Source organism: Protopterus annectens, chromosome 7.part0, assembly GCF_019279795.1.
Source record: "Protopterus annectens isolate FY-2018-M chromosome 7.part0, PAN1.0, whole genome shotgun sequence".
In the NCBI taxonomy this organism is placed as follows: domain Eukaryota; kingdom Metazoa; phylum Chordata; order Ceratodontiformes; family Protopteridae; genus Protopterus; species Protopterus annectens.
In genome coordinates, this window is record NC_056739.1 from 1,804,188,003 (window position 1) to 1,804,206,596 (window position 18,594).

Sequence of the window (18,594 nt, forward strand, 5' to 3'; positions counted from 1 at the left end):
GAGGGGATATAAAGAAAGGCAGAAAGTGGCAGAGAGGCAAAGAGAAAAAGGCAAAGAGATCCAAAGAGCAGAGATAGAAGGGGAGGCAGGACGTGAGACAGAGAGAGAAGAGCAGAGAGAGAGAGAGAGAGAGAGGGAGGCTGAGAGAAAGAAGGCATATAAAGAAACAGGGACAAGCAAGGAGGCATAGTGAAATGCAACAAGAGACAAAGAGGTAAAGACAGAGAGAGACAGAGAGAGAGAGAAAGACAACAAGAGAGAGGCAGAGAGACACAAAGATCGAGATAGAGAATGGGGCAGAAAGGGGCAAATGTAGAGAGAGGCATAGACAAAGGCAGCGAGAGAGAAAGGGAGAGAGGCAAAGAGAGGCAGAATGTGGCAGACTGGCAGAGAGAGCTGCAGAGAAGAGGAAGAGAGGCAGAGAGAGTGAAACAGAGCCAAACAGAGAGGGGCAGAGACAGAGAAAGGAAGAGAGAGAAAGGCAGAGAAAGGCGTAGAAACAGGTAGAGAGAGACAAAGAGCAGAGAAAGAAGCAGATAGGCAAAGATACAGAGAGAGGCACAGGCAAAGGCAGAGTGAAGAAAAAAGGCAAAGAAAAAACAGAAAGACAGGCAGAAATACAGACAGACAGATGGAAGAGAGAGAGGCAGAGAGATGCAGAGAGTCAAAAGAGAGGCAGATACAGAGGCTGACAGGCAGACATAGACAGGCAGGACAAGAGAGAGGTAGAAAGAGAGGCAGAGAGACTGAGGCAGAGAGCAGTGAGAAAGGAAGAGAGAAAGGCAGAGAGAGAGGCAGGCAGAGGCAGTGACAGTCAAAGAGAGAGAGGCAGATATAAGGGCATCTTCTGCAACATGTATAGTACCCTATCTCCCTGCAGAGTTTCAGCCTCCTAGCTTTACTGCTGTTGGAGAAAATCAAGTTTATAAGGGGTCTTTTTCTCTATGTGTATAAGACTGGAAATGCAAAGAGAAAGCTAAAACCAGTAAATGGTTATACAGAAATAAGGAGTTGTGCTAGAGCCAGGTTTGCAATGCTCTTTTACAATTTGCATAGAACCCTGTTGTCCTACAGAGTTTCAGCTTCCTAGCTTTACTGCTCTTGGAGAAAATCAAGTTAATAAGGGATATTTTCTCTATATATATAAGGCTGGAAATGCACAGAGAATGCTAAAACCAGTAAACAGTTATACAGTCCCTTAGTTGCACCACAGCCAGGCCTACACTGCCCTTTTGCAAGATGGATAGTACCCTGTCTTCCTGCTGAGTTTCAGCCTTCTAGCCTTACTGGTCTTGGAGAAAATCAAATTTGTAATGGGTATTTTTCTCTATGTGTATAAGGCTATTAATCAAAAATGCAGAAGCAATGTCCCACCCTTGGTGAATAATACCCTCCCTTGGTGGGGGAAGAAAAAGTAGAAATATTAGCTTACTCACTTACTCTATCAGGCAGAGAAATTACTTTTTGCAACAAAGTATTTTAAATAAACCCTGGTCTCTCAAGGTAGGTATTAATCGCAGTTTAAATGAAATCACAGTTTAGAATAAAATCCTAGTCACTCGTCATCTTGGTAGCACCTAATAGAAGTTATGAATTTCAGTTTTAGCTGAAATTCCAGTGCTGGTTACCAATCTTCCTAGCCAAAATTATGAAGCTGCTCTGGATGAAATTCCAATGAAAGAAACCTCAGTTTTTGTTAGTGGTTTAAGAAAGCTTCTCAGTCACCCATAAAATGCAGAATTAGGTAATGAAAAAGAGGTAGCTCTCAGTTGCTCATTTTAAGGCAAATTAGAATCTTCTTCAGGAAGCCTTAAAATGAGCTACTGAAAGTTTTTTTTTTTCATTACCTAATTCTGCATTTTATAAGCGAGTGAGAACCTTTCTTAAGCCACTAACAAAACTGAGGTTTCTTTCACTGGAATTCCATCCACAACAGCTTTTTAATTTTGACTAGGAAGACTGGGAACCAGCATGGAAATTTCATCTAAAACTGAAATTCATAACTTCTATTAGGTGCTGCAAAGAAGACCGGTCCTGGGATTTTCTTCTAAACTGTGATTTCCTTTAAAATGAGATTTCTGCCTACATTGAGAGAACAGGATTTATTTAAAATACTTAGGTGCAAAGGGAAAGTTCTCCATCTGACAGCGTGAGTAAGCTAATATTTCTATATGTATAATGCTGGAAATCCACAGAAAAAGATAAAAGCAGTAAACAGGAATACTAAAAGAAGGAGTTGTGCCAGACCCAGGCTAACACTGCCTTTTTGCAAGCTGCACAGTGCCCTGTCTGTCTGCAGGGAATCACCCTCCAAGCTTTGCCACTCTTAGAGAAAATCAAATTTATAGGGGGTATTTTTTCTATATGTGTATAAGGCTGGAAATGCATAGAGAAAGCTAAAACCAGAAAACAGACATATTGAAAGAAGGAGTTGTGCCAGAGCCAGGCTTGCAAGGTACATAGTACCCTGTCTGCCTTAAAAGTTTCACCTTTCTAGTCTTACTGTTGATGGAGAAAATCAATTTTATAAGGGGTATATTTCTTTATGTGTAGAAGGCTGGAAATACATAGACAAAGCTAAAACCAGTACACAGTCATATTGAAAGATGGAGTTGTGCCAGAGCTGAACTTCCACTTCCTCTTTGCAAGGTGCATAGTACCCTGTCCACCTGCATAGTTTCAGCCTCCTAGCTTTATTTCTGCTGGAGAAAATCAAGTTTATAAGGGGTATTTTTCTCTATGTGTATAAGGCAGGAAATGCATAGAGAAAGCTAAAACCAGTAAATGGTCATACTGAAAGAAGGAGTTGTGCCAGAACCAGGCTTGCACTCTCCTTTTGCAAGGTACATATTACCCTGTCAGACTGCAGGGTTTTAACCTTTCAGCTTTACCGCTCTTGGAGAAAATCAAGTTTATAATCACTATTTTTCCCTACGTTTAAAAGTCTGGAAATGCGTAAAGAAAGCTAAAACCATTAAACGGTAATACTGAAAGAAGTCCTTGCCTGAGAACCAGGCTTGCACAGCCTTTTGCAAAGTGCATGATACCCTCTCTCCCTGCAGAGTTTCAGCCCCCTAGCTTTACTGCTCATGGAGAAAATCAAGCTTGTAAGGGGTATTTTTCACTATGTGTATATGTCTGCAAATGCTTAGAAAAAGCTAAAACCGGTAAACAGTCATACTGAAAGAAGGAGTTGTGCCAGAGCCAGGTTTGCAGGTTTGCACTGTTTGCTTACAAGGTGCTTAGTACCCTGTCTGCCTGTAGGATTTCAGCCTCCTAGCTTTACCGTTCTTGGAGAAAATCAAGTTTATTAGAGTTATTTTTCTATGTGTGTATAAAGCTGAAAATGCATAGAGAAAGCTAAAACCAGAAAGCAGACATACTGAAAGATGGAGCTGGGTGCGGGCCAGGAGTGCACTGCCCTTTTGCAAGGTACATTGTCCCCTGTCTGCCTGAAGAGGTTCAGCCTCCTAGCTTTACCACACTTGGACAAAATCAAGTTTGCAAGGATTATTTTTCTACCTGTATATAAGGCTGGAAATGCATTCAGAATGCTAAACGCAGTAAATGTCATGCTGAAAGAAAGGGTTGTGCCAGAGCAAGACTTACACTGTCCTTTTGCAAGGTGTATACTATACTGTTGGCATGGAGTGTTTCAGCATGCTAGCTTTACTGCTGTAGAAGAAAATCAAGTTTATAATCCATATTTTTCTCTATATGTATAAGGCTAAAACAGTGAGTGAGAAGTTCACTGAAAAAACAATCAGTAAAAACAAAATGAAAACTCCAGCAAAGCTAGAACTTCCACTGAGTGACCTCCCAAACCTCTTGTATCAGACACACATGGGATATATGCAAATTATCCTTATACGTATAAGGCTGGAAATGCACAGACAATGCTAAAACCAGTAAAACATAATACAGAAAAAAGGAACTGTGCCAGAGCCAGGCTTGTACTGTTGTTTTTGTAAGGTGCATGGTACCCTGTCTACCTGCTGAGTTTCAATCTCCTAGCTTTACCAGTCTTGGAGAAAATCAAATTTGTAATGGATATTTTCTCTACGTGTATAAGGCTATTAAACAAAAATTCAGAAGCAATGTCCCAGTTGTGTGAGTAATGCCCTCCCTTGGAAGAGGTAAGAAAAAGTAGAAATATTAGCTTACTCACTTACTCCATCAGGCAGAGAAATTACCCTTTGCACCAAAGAATTTTAAATAAACTGTGGTCTCTCAAGGTAGGTAGTAATCTTATTTTAAATGAAATCACAGTTTAGAATAAAATCCTAGTCACCAGACATCTTGGTAGCACCTAATAGAAGTTATGAATTTCAGTTTTAGCTGAAATTCCAGTGCTGGTTCCCAATCTTTCTAGTCAAAATTATAAAGCTGCCCTGGATGAAATTGCAATGAAAGAAGCCTCAGTTTTTGTTAGTGGCTTAAGAAAGCATCTCAGTCATCCATAAAATGCAGAATTAGGTAATGAAAAAGGGGAAACTCTCAGTTGTTCGTTTTAAGGCTTTAATTAGAATCTTATTCAGAAAGCCTTCAAATGAGCTACTGAGAGTATTGTCTTTTTCATTACCCAATTCTGCATTTTACAAGTGAGTGAGAAGATTTCTTAAACCGCAACAAAAACTGACATTTCTTTCATTGGAATTCCATTCAGAACAACTGCATAATTTTGACCAGGAAGACTGGGAACCAGCACTGTAATTTCAGCTAAAATTGAAATTCATAACTTCTATTAGGTGCTACAAAGAAGACCGGTCCTAGCATTTTCTTCTAAACTTTGACTTCCTTTAAACTTAGATTCATACCTACATTGAGAGAACAGGATTTATTTAAAATACTTAGGTGCAAAGGGAAAGTTTTCCATCTAATAGAGTCAGTAAGCTAATATTTCTGTGTATAATGCTGGAAATCCACAGAAGGACTTGTGCAAGACCAAGGCTTACACTGCCTTTTTGCAAGGTGCATAGTGCCCTGTCTGCCTTCAGGGAATCAGCCTTCAATTTTTGCCACATTTGCAGAAAATCAAGTTTATAGGGTGTATTTTTTCTATATGTGTGTAAGGCTGGAAATGCATAGAGAAAGCTAAAACCAGAAAACACTGAAAGAAGGAGTTGTGCTAAAGCCAGGCTTGGAAGGTGCATAGTACCCTGTTTGCCTGCAGATTTTCAGCCTCCTAACTTTACAGCTCTTGGAGAAAATCAAGTTTATAAGGTTTAATTTTCTCTATGTGCATAAGACTGGAAAAGCATAGCGAAAGCTAAAACCAGTAAATTGTCATATTGAAAGAAGAAGTTGGGCGAGAACCAGGCTTGCACTGCCCTTTTGAAAGGTACATAGTATCTTGTCTGCCTGCAGGGTTTTACCCTGCTAGATTTACTATTCTTAGAGAAAATCAAGTTTATAAGGCATCTTTTACTCCATGTGTATAAGGCTGGAAATACAGAGAGAAAGCTAAAACCAGTAAATGGTCATACATAAAGGAGTTGTGCTAGAGTTAGGTTCGCACTGCCCTTTTGCATGATGCATAGTACCCTGTCTGCCTTAAGAGTTTCAGCCTCCTAGCTTTACTATTGTTGTAGAAAATCAAGTTTATAAGGGGTATTCTTTTCTATGTGTAGAAGGCTGGAAATGTATAGAGAAAGCTAAAACCAGTACACGGTTATATTGAAGGATGGAGCTGTGCCAGAGCCAGGCTTCCATTGTCCCTTTGCAAGGTGCATAGTACCGTGTCCACCTGCGTAGTGTCAGGCTCCTAGCTTTATTGCTGCTGGAGAACATCAAGTTTATAAGGGGCATTTTTCTCTATGTGTATAAGGCAGCAAATGCTTAGAGAAAGCTAAACCAGTAAAGGGTCATACTGAAAGAAGGAGTTGTGCCAGAGCCAGACTTGCACTCACATTTTGCAAGGTGCATATTACCTTGTCAGACTGCAGGGTTTCATCCTTTTAGCTTTACTTCTCTTGGAGAAATTCAAGTTTATAGGGGTATTTTTCCCTACGTGTACAAGTCTGGAAATACATAAAGAAAGTTAAAACAAATAAACTGTCATACTGAAAGAGGGGTCTATATTACAACATTGAACTCACAGGAGTTCAAAAGCTGTAATATCGAACCGTAAAGTTCAAAATCCAATAACAACAGAAACAGAGAACAGCGATTTTTTCCCAGGGAAAAAAATCGCTGTTCCGTGACAAAAAAAAAAAAGTACACTTTAAACTTAAACTAAAGTGGAGGTTTCGCCCCCCACACCCCCTACTTAAATATACCAACTCTGAGATTGTACCACAGTTGAGGAAATAGCAGACCCCTGAAAAATGCCCAACGATTTTTTCTTCCATGGGAAAAAAAATGGTGTGCCATGGCTTCGCTATTTTTGCATTTCGGACCTTTGGGTTCAATATTATAATATTCAAACTTCTACAAGTTTGACATTGTAACAGAGACCCCTGAAAGAAGACTTTTCTGAAAACCAGGCTTGCATTGCATTTTGAAAAGTGCATAGCTCTCTGTCTCCCTGTAGAGTTTCAGCCCCCTGACTTTACCACTTATGGAGAAAATCAAGTTTGTAAGGGGTATTGTTCACTATGTGTGTATGTCTGCAAATGCATAGAGAAAGCAAAAAACCAATAAACTGTCATACCGAAAGAATGAGTTTTGCCAAAGCCAGGTTTGTAAGATTGCAGTTTGTTTACAAGGTGCTTAGTATCCTGTCTGCCTGTAGAGTTTCTGCCTACTAGCTTTATCATTCTTGGAGAAAATCAAGTTCATAAGAGCTGTTTTTCTGTATGTAGAGGCAGAGAGAGGAAAAGAAGGCAGAGATCAGACAGAGAGGGGGAAACAGAGAGAGAAGCAGAGAGTCAGACAAGGAGAGAAAGAGGCAGAGAGAATGAAGGCAGAGAAAAAAAGCAGAGAGACAAGCAGCAAGACAGAGAGAAATACAATGAGAGAGAAAGACAGAGAGGCAGCAAAAGAGAGAGGCAGAGAGACAAAGATAGAGACAGAGAGGTAGAAAGAGAGAGGGAGAGAAAGCCAGAGGCAGATATATATATATATATATATAGAGAGGCACAATGTGGCAGACTGGTAGAGAAAGATGCAGAGAGAGAGAGAGAGAGGAAGAGAGACAGATAGAGAGGTAGACAGAGGGAGACTGGGAGAAAGAGAGACAGAGAGAGAAGGGCAGAAGCAGAGAAAGGAAGAAAGAGAGGTAAAGAGAGACAAAGAGCAGAGGGAAAGAGAGCAGAGAAAGAAGCAGAGAGACAGGCAAAGAGACAGAGAGAGAGAGAGAAAGAGAGACAATGAGAGGCAGACAGAGAGGGGCAGATAGAGGGACATGCTAAGACAAAGAGAGAGAGGCAGAAAGTGGCAGAAAAGCAGAGAGAGAGGGGGGGCAGAAGGCAGACAGCAAGACAGGGAAAGGCAGAGAGAGAGGCAGGGACAAAGGAAGAGAGAGAGTGATGCAGGGAGAGAGAGACAGAGATCAAGAGAGGGAGATGAAGAGAGAGGGGCAGAAAATGGAAGAAATGCAAAGGGAGGCAGAGAGAGAGAGAGAGGGGCAGACACACAGACAGAGAGAGAGAGGGGTGGACAGAGTCAATGAGAGGCAGAGAGAAAGGCAGAGAGGTAGATACAGAGTGAGAGAGAGAATGGGTGGCAAAGAGGCAGACAGAGAGGCAGAGAGAGGGACAGAGGGAGGGGGAGAGAGGCAGACAGAGAGAGGCAGAGACAGAAAGAGCAATACAGGGAGATAGAGGCACAAAGTGGCTCAGAGGCAGAGAGAGAGGCAAAGAAGACAGAGAGGGGAGAGAGAGGGAGGGAGAGAGAGGCAAAGAGTGAGAGAGAGAGAGGCAGAGAGAGAGAGAAAGAGGCAGAGAGAATGAAGGCAGAGAAAAAAGCAAAGAGACAAAATGCAAGGCAGAGAGAAATACAGTGAAAGAGAAAGACAGAGATAGAGGCAGCAAAAGAGAGAGGCAGAGCAATACTGAGATAGAGACAGACAGGAGGACAGAGTGATAGCAAGAGAGGGGGAGACGAAGGCAAAGAGACACAGAGAAAGGCACAATGTGGCAGACTGGTAGAGAAAGATGCAGAGATGGAGAGGAAGAGAGACAGATAGAGAGGCAAACAGAGGGAGACAGAGAGAAATGCAAAGAGAGACAGAGAGAGAGAGAGAGAGAGAGAGAGAGAGAGAGAGAGAGAGAGAGAGAGAGAGAGAGGCAAGCAGAGAGAGGCAGGGAGAAAGAGAGGTAGAGAGAGGCAGAGAAAGAGAGGCAGAGAGCAGTGAGAGAGGAAGAGAAAGAGGCAGAGAAAGGCAGAGAGAAAAAGGCATGGAGAGGCAGAGGGACACAGAGACAGAGACAGAGAGAAATGCAGAGAGGTAGAGAGAGAGTGAGGCAGAGAGATTATGGGTGGCAAAGAGGCAGACAGAGAGGCAGAGAGAGGGGCAGAGAGAGGGCAGAGAGAGGGGAAGAGAGGCAGACAGAGAGAGGCAGAGACATAGACAGAAAGAGCAAGGCAGGGAGAGAGAGGCACAAAGTGGCACAGAGGCAGAGAGAGAGAGGCAAAGAAGGCAGAGAGCAGAGAGAGAGGGGTGAGAGAGAACGAGGCAAAGAGTGAGACAGAGATCGAGAGAGAGAGAAAGGGGCAGAGAGAATGAAGGCAGAGAAAAAAGCAGCTAGACAAACAGCAAGGCAGAGAGAAATGCAGTGAGAGAGAAAGACAGAGAGAGAGAGAGAGTGAGAGAGAGGAAGCAAGAGAAAGGCAGAGAGGCATAAAGATAGAGACAGCTAAGAAGACAGAGATGTAGAGAGAGATAAAGGCAGAGAGAGTCACAATGTGCCAGATGGGCAGAGACAGATGCAGAGAGAGAGAGAGATAGGAAGAAAGTCAGATACAGATGCAGAGAGAGAGAGAGTAAGAAAGACAGACAGAGAGCCAGACAGAGGAAGGCAAGGAGAGAGAGAGAGACAAAGACAGAGAGACAGAGAGAGAAGTGCAGAAGCAGAGAAAGGAAGAAAGAGTGGCAGACAGCACAGAGGGAAATAGAGCAGAGAAAAAAGCAGAGAGATGGGAAAAGAGAGAGAAGCAGAGGCAAAGGCAGAGAAAGGCAGAGGGATTGAGAGAAAAAGGCAAAGAAAGAAGCAGAAAGACAGACAGAGAAACAGAGAGACAGAGACAGAGAGACAGAGGCGGAGAGACAGAGAGAGCAGCAGCAGAGAGAGAGAGAGAGAGAGACAGTGAGAGAAAGACAGGGAGACAGGCAGAGAGGCTGGGAGAAAGAAAGGTAGAGTAAGTTAGAGAGAGGCAGAGAAAGAGGCAGAGAGAATGAAGGCAGAGAAAAAGCAGAGAGACAAGCAAGGCAGAGAGAAATACAGTGAGAGAGAAAGAGAGAGAGAGACAGAAAAAGAGAGAGGCAGAGAGACAAAGATAGAGACAAAGGGGTAGAGAGAGATGGGAGAGAAAGCCAGAGACAGAGAGACAGAGAGAGGCACAATGTGGCAGACTGGTAGAGAAAGATGCAGAGAGAGAGAGAAAGAGAGAGGAAGAGAGGCAGATAGAGAGGCAGACAGAGGGAGACAGGGAGAAAGAGAGACAGAGAGAGAAGGGCAGAAGCAGAGAAAGGAAGAAAGAGAGGTAAAGAGAGACAAAGAGCAGAGGGAAAGAGAGCAGAGAAAGAAGCAGAGAGACAGAGAGAGAGAGAGAGAGACAGAGAGAGACAGAGAAAGAGAGCAGTGAGAGGCAGACAGAGAGGGGTAGATAGAGGGACATGCTAAGAGAAAGAGACAGAAAGTGAGAAAGTGGCAGAAAAGCAGAGAGAGAGAGGGGGAGGCAGGAGGCAGACAGAGAGGCAGGGAGAGGCAGAGAGTGAGGCAGGGACAAAGGTAGAGAGAGAGTGAGGCAGGGAGAGAGAGAGAGAGAGACAAAGATCAAGAGAGGGAGATGAAGAGAGAGGGGCAGAAAATGGAAGAGAGGCAGAGGGAGGCAGAGAGAGAGAGAGAGGCATGCAGAAAGAGAGTGAAGCAGAGAGAGGCAGAGAGGCAGACAGTGAGAGAGATAGAAAGGCAGAGAGAGAGGCCAAGAGAGAGACAGAGTCAGAGAGAGAGAGAGGCAGACACACAGGCAGAGAGAGAGGCAGAGAGAGAGAGAGAGGTAGAGAAGTAGACAGAGTCAGTGAGAGGAAGAGAGAGAGAGAGAGCTTGGCAGAGATAAGAAAGAGAGGCCAAGAGATGCAGAGAGAGGCCTAGAGAGGCAGAGATGGGTGGAGAGAAAGAGAGAGGCATAGAAAGAGGCAGAAAGTGACAGAGAGGCAGAGAGAAAGACAGAGAGGTAGAGAGAGTGAGAGAGAGAGAGAGAATGGGTGGCAAAGAGGCAGACATAGAGGCAGAGAGAGGGACAGAGAGAGGGGGACAGAGGCAGAAAGAGAGAGGCAGAGACAGAAAGAGCAAGACAGGGAGAAAGAGGCACAAAGTGGCACAGAGGCAGAGAGAGAGGCAAAGAAGGGAGAGAGGAGAGAGAGGGGGAGCTAGAGATAGAGGCAAAGAGTGTGACAGAGAGAGAGAGAGAGAGAGAGGCAGAGAGGGAGAAAGAGGCAGAGAGAATGAAGGCGGAGGAAAAAGCAAAGAGACAAACAGCAAGGCAGAGAGAAATACAGTGAGAGAGAAAGACAGAGAGAGAGGCAGCAAAAGAGAGAGGCAGAGTGACACAGAAATAGAGACAGAGAGGAAGACAGAGAGATAGAGAGAGAGGGGGGAGACAAAGGCAAAGAGACACAGAGGAAGGCACAATGTGGCAGACTGGTAGAGAAAGATGCAGAGAGAGGAAGAGAGGCAGATAGAGAGACAGACAGAGGAAACAGAGAGAAAGGCAAAGAGAGACAGAGAGAGAGGCAGAGAGAGAGAGAGAGAGAGGCAGTGAGGCAAGCAGAGACAGGCAGGGAGAAAGAGAGGTAGAGAGAGGCAGAGAAAGAGATGTAGAGAGCAGTGAGAGAGGAAGAGAAAGAGGCAGAGAGAGGCAGAGAGAAAAAGGCAGGGAGAGGCAAAGAGACACAGAGAAAAACAGAGAGAAATGCAGAGAGGTAGAGAGAGAGTGAGACAGAGAGAGAGAAGGGGTGGCAAAGAGGCAGACAGAAAGGCAGAGAGAGGGGCAGAGAGAGGGACAGACAGGGGAAGAGAGGCAGAGAGAAGCAGAGGCATAGACAGAAAGAGCAAGGCAGGGAGAGAGAGGCACAAAGTGGCACAGAGGCAGAGAAAGAGAGGCAAAGAAGGCAGAGGGCAGAGAGAGGGGAGACAGAGAAAGAAGCAGAGAGTGAGACAGAGAGAGAGAGAGAGAGAGAGAGGAAGCAAGAGAGATGCAGAGAGACACAGAAATAGAGACAGCAAAGAAGACAGAGAGGTAGAGAAAGAGAGACACAATGTGCCAGATGGGCAGAGACAGATGCAGAGAGAGAGAGAGAGGGGGGGGGAGAGAGGCAGATAGAGAGCCAGACAGAGGAAGGCAATGAGAGAGAGAGACAGAGAAATAAGAGCATAAGCAGATAAAGGAAGAAAGAGTGGCAGACAGAGCAGAGGGAAATAGAGCAGAGAAAAAAGCAGAGAGGTGAGAAAAGAGACAGAGCAAGGAGACACAAAGGCAGAGAGAGGCAGATGGATTGAGAAAAAAGGCAAAGAGAAGCAGAGAGACAGACAGAGAAACAGAGAGACAGAGGCAGAGAGACAGAGGGGAGAAAGAGAGACAGAGAGAGAAGCAGAGAGAGAGAGAGAGAGAGACAGTGAGAGAAAGGCAGAGAGGCAGGCAGAGAGAGGCTGGGAGAAAGAGAGGTAGAGCAAGGTAGAGAGAGGCAGAGAAAGAGTGGTAGAGAGAGGCAGATATTTAAAGGCAGGTGGAGGCAGAGAGAAGAACAGATTGGCAGAGAGAGTGAGGCAAAGAGGCAGACAGAGAGAGGCAGTGAGAGGCAGACAGAGAGGGGCAGATAGAGGGACAGGCAGAGAGAAAGAGACAGTGAGAGAGGCAGAGAGTGGTAGAAAGTAGCAGAAAAGTAGAGAGAGAAGCAGAAAAATGCAGGAGGTAGACAGAGAGGCAGGGAGAGGCAGAAAGAGAGGCAGGTACAAAGGTTGAGGAGGAAGGCAAAGAGAGATGTAGAGAGAGGAAGAAAGTGGCAGAGAGAAATTCAGAGAAGAAGAGGCAAAGAGATAGACTGGCAGAGAGAAAGGCAGAGAGAGCGTGAGGCAGGGAGGGAGAGACAGAGACAGAGAGCGGGGCAGACAGAGAAAGAGGAAGAGGGAGAAGGGCAGAGGCAGAGAGATAAAGAGAGGTAGATGAAGAGAGAGATAGAGAGGCAGAAAATGGAAGAGAGGCAGACAGAATCAGAGGGGCAGAGAGTGAGACAGAGAGGCAGAGAGAAAGGCCAAGAGAGAGAAAGCAAAGAGAGAGAGACAGAGAGGCAGAGAGAGAGGCAGACACATAGGCAGAGAGAGAGAGATGTAGGGAGAGAGAGAGAGAGATGCAGGGAGAGAGAGAGAGAGGGAGAGGCAGAGGTAGTGAGAGGAAGAGATAGAGAGTGGCATAGATAAGAAAGAGAGAGCAAGAGAGGCAGAGAGAATCCTAAAGAGGCTGAGAGGGGCCAAGAGAGATAGAGGTATAGAAAAAGGCAGAAAGTGTCAGAGAGGCAGACGGAGAGAAAGGCAGAGACAGAGTGAGGCAGAGAGAGAAGGGGTGGAAAAGAGGCAGTGAGAGAGAAAGAGAGACAGAGAGTGAGAGACAGATGCAGAGAGAGAATGGCAGAGATAAATAGGACAGAGAAAGAAGGAGAGAAACAGAAAGATAGATAGAGGAAGAGGCAGAGATAGATAGATAGAGAGACAGTGATGCAGAGATAAATGAAGAAAAAAGGCAGAGAGAGAGGCAGAGGGTGTGAGGCAGAGAGACTGTGGCAGAAAGTCAAAAAAGGGGCAGACATAGGCAGAGAGAGGCAGATAGAGACAGAGAGACAGACAGAAGGGCAGAGACAAAGGCAGAGAAAGACAGAGAGGCAGAGAGAAACAGAGTGCGAAACAGAGAGAAAGAGGCAGAGACAGATGGAGAGGCAGAAAGAGAGAGACAGATGCAGAGAGAGAGAAAGAGAAAAACAGAGAGGGGGATGAAGTGAGGCAGAGAGAGAGGGGAAGACGAGATTAAGACAGAGAAAGAGGGGCAGAGAGCGGGTGGAGCAAGAGAGAGAGGCAGAGAGAGAAAGAGAGAGGGGCAGAAACAATGGAAGAGAGAGACAGAGAGGCAAAGAGAGAGAGAGTGTGTGTGAAACAGACAGACAGGCAGAAATTGGCACAGAGAGATGCAGAAAGAGAGAGTCAAAGAGAGGGTTATGGAGGGGGAGCAAGAGAGAGGCAGAAAGTGGCAGAGAGGCAGAGATGCAGAGGGAAAGAGGCACAGAGAGGAGAGAGAGAGAGTGGAGGCAGAGAGAGAGATAAAGTGGCAGAGAGAAAGAAGGCAGAGAAAGAGACAGAGAGAGAGGCAGAGAGCCAGGCAGACAGGGAAATACTGAGAGGCAGAGTGAGAGAGGCAGATAGAGGGACAGACAGAGAAAAAAGACAGAGAGTGGCAGACAAGCAGAGAAAGAGAGGCAGAAATAGGCAGGAGGCAGAGATAGAGGCAGGGCAGGGCCAGAGAGAGAAGTATGGACAAATTTATTTGTTTACTGGGAAAGTCCAACTTGGAACAAAGCCAATTTTCAGTGGAGACCCAGGGAGAAACGTTCTAGATGCATGTCTTTGTAATGTGGGAGGAAACTGGAGTACCCAGAGAAACCCCACATGAATGCAAGGTGGACATGCAGACTCCACACAGAAGGCACTCCAGCTGAGAATTGAACTGGAGAACCTCTTGCTGTGAGGTGACAATGCTACCGCTGCACCACTTCACCATCCATTGGCATTGATAAAGGCAGAGAGAGTGAGGCAGAGAAAGGCAGGGAAAGGCAGGGAAAGAGAGAGAAAGGCAGAGAGAGGAAGAAAGTGACAGAGAGGCAGAGAGAGAGAGAGAGATGCAGACAGAGGCAGAGACAGAGTGAGACAGAGAGAGACAGAGACAGAAAAGACAGGCACTGAGAAAGTCAGAGAGAGAGAGAGAGTGCAGCAGAGAGTGGCAGGGAGAGACAGAGAGAAGGGCAGAGGCAGAGAGAGGAAGAGAGAGAGATGAAGAGAGAGGCAGAAGTGTAAGAGAGGCAGACAGAGAGAGGCACGCAGAAAGAGAGTGAACCAGAGAGAGCCAGAGAGGCAGAAAGTGAGACAGTGAGAGAGAGAGAGAGGCAGAGAGAGAGAGGCCAAGAGAAAGACAGGGATAAAGAGTCAAAGAGAGTGGCAGGGACAAAAGCAGAGAGAGGGAAGGACAGAGAGAGATGCACAGAGAAAGAGAGAGGGGCAGAGCAAAAGTAAGACAGCAAGAGGCAGGGAGAGAGTGACATAGATAGAAGCAGATGCAGTAAGAGGAAGACAGAGAGCTTGGCAGAGATATGAGAGAGAGTCCAAGAGAGAGAGCTTGAGAGTCTGAAAGAGGCCAAGAGAGACAGAGAGGCAGAGACAGGCCAAGAGAGACAAAGTGGTAGAGAGAGGCCAAGAGAAAGAGGCAGAGAGTGGCAGAGAAGCAGAGAAAAAGGCAGACAGGAAGGCAGAGAGAGGCAGAGAGTGAGGGTGGCAGACGCACAAAGAGAGAGGCAGAGAGTGAGATAGAGAAGAAGGCAGAAAGAAGCAGGGAGAGAGAAAAGCAGAAAGAAAGAGGGCAGAGAAAAAGCAGAGAGACAGGTAGAGAGACAGAAGGGGAGGCAGAGAGAGATGAACTGACAGAGAGCCAGAGACACAGAGAGAGAGAGAGAGGAAGAGAAAAGATAGAGAGAGACAGAGAGATACAGAGAGAGTGAGGCAGAATCACAGAGGTAGAGAGACACACACAGTGGCAGAGAGAGGAAGAGGCAGAGAGAGAGAGTGAGACACAGAGTGTGAAACAGAGACTGAGGCAGAGAGAGGCAAAGAGAGAGGCCAAGAGAAAAGGGAGAGAGAGAGGGGCAGAGAGACAGAGTGAGAGGAAAAATGAGACAGAGACAGAAAGACATAGGCAGAGAGAGAGAGAGGAAGAGACAAAGGCAGAGAGAGGCATAGATAGGGGCAGACTGAGAGAGGCAGAGAGGGAGGGGAGGCAGAGAGTGAGACAGAAAGAGAGAGACAGAGATAGGCAGAGAGAAACAGAGAGAGAGGCAACAAGTGAGAGGAAGAGAAAAACATCAAAAGGGAGAGGCAGAGAGAGTGACAAAAAGACAGACAGAGGGCAGAGACAAATGCAGAGACACAGAGACAAAGAGAGAGAGAGTGTGAAACAGAGAGAGAGGCAAATGGAGAGAGGCAGAGAAAGAGGAAGGGCAGAAAGATAGAGAGAGAGAGAGAGTCAAAGAAAGAGAGGTAGAGAGAGAGGGAGAAAGAAAGTTGCAGAGAGGAGAGAGAGGCATTGACAAAGAAAGAGAGGCAGAGACAGAAGCAGACAGAGTGAGGCAGAGAAAGACAGAGAGAGGGGGAGGCAGAGAGGCAGAAAGTGGCAGAGAGGCAGACAGAGAGGGGCAAAGAGAGGCAGAGAGCAGACAGAGAAACAGATAAAGAGGTATAAATAGAGAGGGGAGGCAGAGAGACAGAGAGAGAGGCAGAGGGTGAAACAGAGAGAGAGAAAGAGAGAGAGAAAGGGGCAGAGAGAGAGAGAAAGAATGCAGACAGAAGGAAGCAGAGAGACAAGCAGTGAGGCAGAGAGAGGCAGCAAGAGAGAGAAGCAGAGAGAGATGGACAGAGACAAAGAGAGAGGCAGCAAGTGAGAGGCAGAGGGACAGAGAGAGAGAGAGAGGCAGAGAGAGATTCAAAGAGAGGCAGAGAGCAGAGAGAGAGGTGAAGCAAAGCGAGAGGGAAAGAGTGAGAGAGAGGGGGTAGAGAGAGGCAGAAAGATGCAGACTGACAGGCAGAAACAAAGGCAGAGAGATAGAGAGTCAGTGGAGAGAGGCAGAATGTGGCAGACTGGTAGAGAGAGAGAGGAAGATAAACAAAAAAGAGGCAGAGAGAGAGGAAGAGTGGCAGATAGAGAAGCAGAGAGAGGGAGGCAGGGAGAGAGGGAGACAGATAGATAAGGGCAGAGGTAGAGAAAGGAACAGAGAGAGGCAGAGTGACACACAGAGACCAAGAGCAGACAGAAAGAGAGCAGAGAAAGAAGCAGATAGACAGGCAAAGAGACAGAGAGGCAGGGAGAGGGGCAGAGGCAAAGGCAGAGAGAGGCAGACAGAGAAAGGCAGAGGGGGAGAGGAAAAAGGCAAAGGAAGAAGCAGAGAGACAGGCAGAGAGACAGAGAGGAGAGAGAGAGAGAGAGACAGAGAAAGAGGCAGAGAGAGATTGAGACAGTGAGAGAGAGAGGCAGAGAGCAGAGAGAGGCAGATATAGAGTCAGATATAGAAGTTGAGAGATAGGCAGAGAGAGAGGTTGGGAGAGGCTGAGAGAGAAAGCCAGGAAGAGGCAGAGAGTGGGGCAGAGAGGCAGAGAGTAAGTGAGGCAAAGAGGCAGAGGCAGAGAGGCAACCAGAGAGAGGCAGTGAGAGGCAGAGAGAGAGGGAGAGAGGCAGATAAAAGGGCAGGCAGAGAGAAAGAGATAGAGGGAGAGGTAGAGTGTGTCACAAAGTGGCAGAAAAGGAGGGGTAGAGGCAGAAAGAGGAAGGAGGCAGAGAGAGAGAGGCAGGGAGATGTAGAGAGAGGGGTAGAAAGAGGCAGGTACAACGGTATAGAGATGCAGGTAAAGAGAATGAGTCAAAGAGAGGAAGAAAGTGGCAGAAAAGCAGAGAGAGAGAAATGCAGAGAGAGGCAGAGAGGTAAAGATAGGCAGAAAGGCAGTGAGAAAGGCAGATAGAGAGTGAGGCAAGGAGAGAGAGGGAGATAGAGGGAGGGGCAGTGGCAAAGAGAGGAAGAAGGAGAGGGGCAGAGGCAGAGAGGAAGAGAGAAAGAGAGATGAGGAGAGAGGAGCAGAAAATGGAAGAGAAGCAGAGAGGCAGAGACTGGGGCAGAGAGAGAGGCAGAGACAGAGACCAAGAGAGAGCAAGGTAGAGAAAGAGGCCAAGACAGACAGAGATAGTCAGAGAAAGAAGCAGAGACACATGCAGATAGAGGGGGCAGAGAGACACAGAAAAAAAGTGAGGCAGAGAGAGGCAGAGAGACAGAGGCAGAGAGAGAGAGAGAGAGGGGCAGAGGCAGTGAGAGGAAGAGAGAGTGATTGGCAGAGATAAGAAAGAGAGGCCAAGACAGAGAGAGGCTGGAAGAGGCCAAGGGAGGTAGAGAGTGGCAAAGAGAGGCCAAGAGGAAGAGAGAGAGGCAGAGAGAGAGAGGCAGAAAGTGGCAGAGAGAGCAGCAGAGAGGCAGCAAGTGAGGCAGAGAGAGGGGGTGGTAGGGAGGAAGTGCAAGAGAGAGTGAGATAGAGAGAGAGAGAGGCAGTGAGAGAGAGAAAGCCAGAGAGAGAAGAAGCAGAGAGACAGGCAGAGAGAACAGTGAATGCAGAGAGATAAGCAGATAGAGAGGCAGAGACAGAGAGAGAGAAAGAAAAAATGCAGAGAGAGACAGAGAGGCAGAGGGTGTGAAGCAGAGAGACAGAGAAGGAGAAACAGAGACATAGAGAGAGAGAGAGAATGAGACAGAGAGGCAGGGAGAGGCAGAGAGAGAATCAATGAGAGGGAGAGGCAGACACTGAGAGACAGGGAGAAGGGCAGAGACAAAGGCAGAGAGAGAGGCAGAGTGTGAAACAGAGAGTGAAGCAGTGAAAGGGCAATAGATAGACCAAGAGGCAGAGGCAGAGAGATAGAGGGAGATGCAGAGAGAGACAGTGACAGAGAGACAGATAGTGAGAGAGGCAGAAAGAGAGATACAGCAAGTAGGAGAGGCAGAGAGAGAGAGACAGAAAACACAGAAAGAAGCTGAGACAAGGGTAGAGAGAGACAGAGAGGCAGAGAGAGTGTGTGAAACAGAGATAGAGCTAGAGAAAAGCAGAAAGAGATGCCAAGAGAGAGAGAGAGGGGCAGAGGGAGGCAGAGACACGGCAGAGGAAGTGAGGCAGACAGAGAGAAAGAGAGAGGCAGAAGCAAAGAGAGTGGTAGGAAGTGGAAGAGAGGCAGAGAGAGAGAAAGGCAGAGAGAGGCAGAGAGCAGAAGGAGAAAGAGAGAGGCAGTGACAAAGGCAGAACAAGAAAGGGAGGCAAAGACAGAGGCAGAGAGAGGCAGAAAGTGGCAGGCAAGTTGTGAAGGCCCACCCTCTAGAAATTTGAAAATAATTCTATGCCATTGTAAATATTAATATGATCCATAGGCTTGTCTACAGATGTAAGTAACCTGTATGTTATGTGCTGAGCTTCAAAAATGTAACCACAATGCACACTGCTAGAAAAGAGCAGAAATGTATATGGACTATATGCCTGTGCAAATGTATGTTTTCATAGTAGAAATTGGGACATATAGGGTTAACTTGCAAACTCTGAGAAAATAAGTAAAGAGTGTTAGGGTTGATTTCACCACAGCTAGAAGATAGAATGT

At 46.3% G+C, this 18,594-nt stretch overlaps 1 pseudogene; it reads left to right on the forward strand.

The window, feature by feature from the left end:
• The first annotated feature begins 291 nt into the window (after positions 1 to 291).
• LOC122806196 lies at positions 292 to 15,427 on the forward strand (annotated as a pseudogene).
• Positions 15,428 to 18,594: the final 3,167 nt, after the last annotated feature.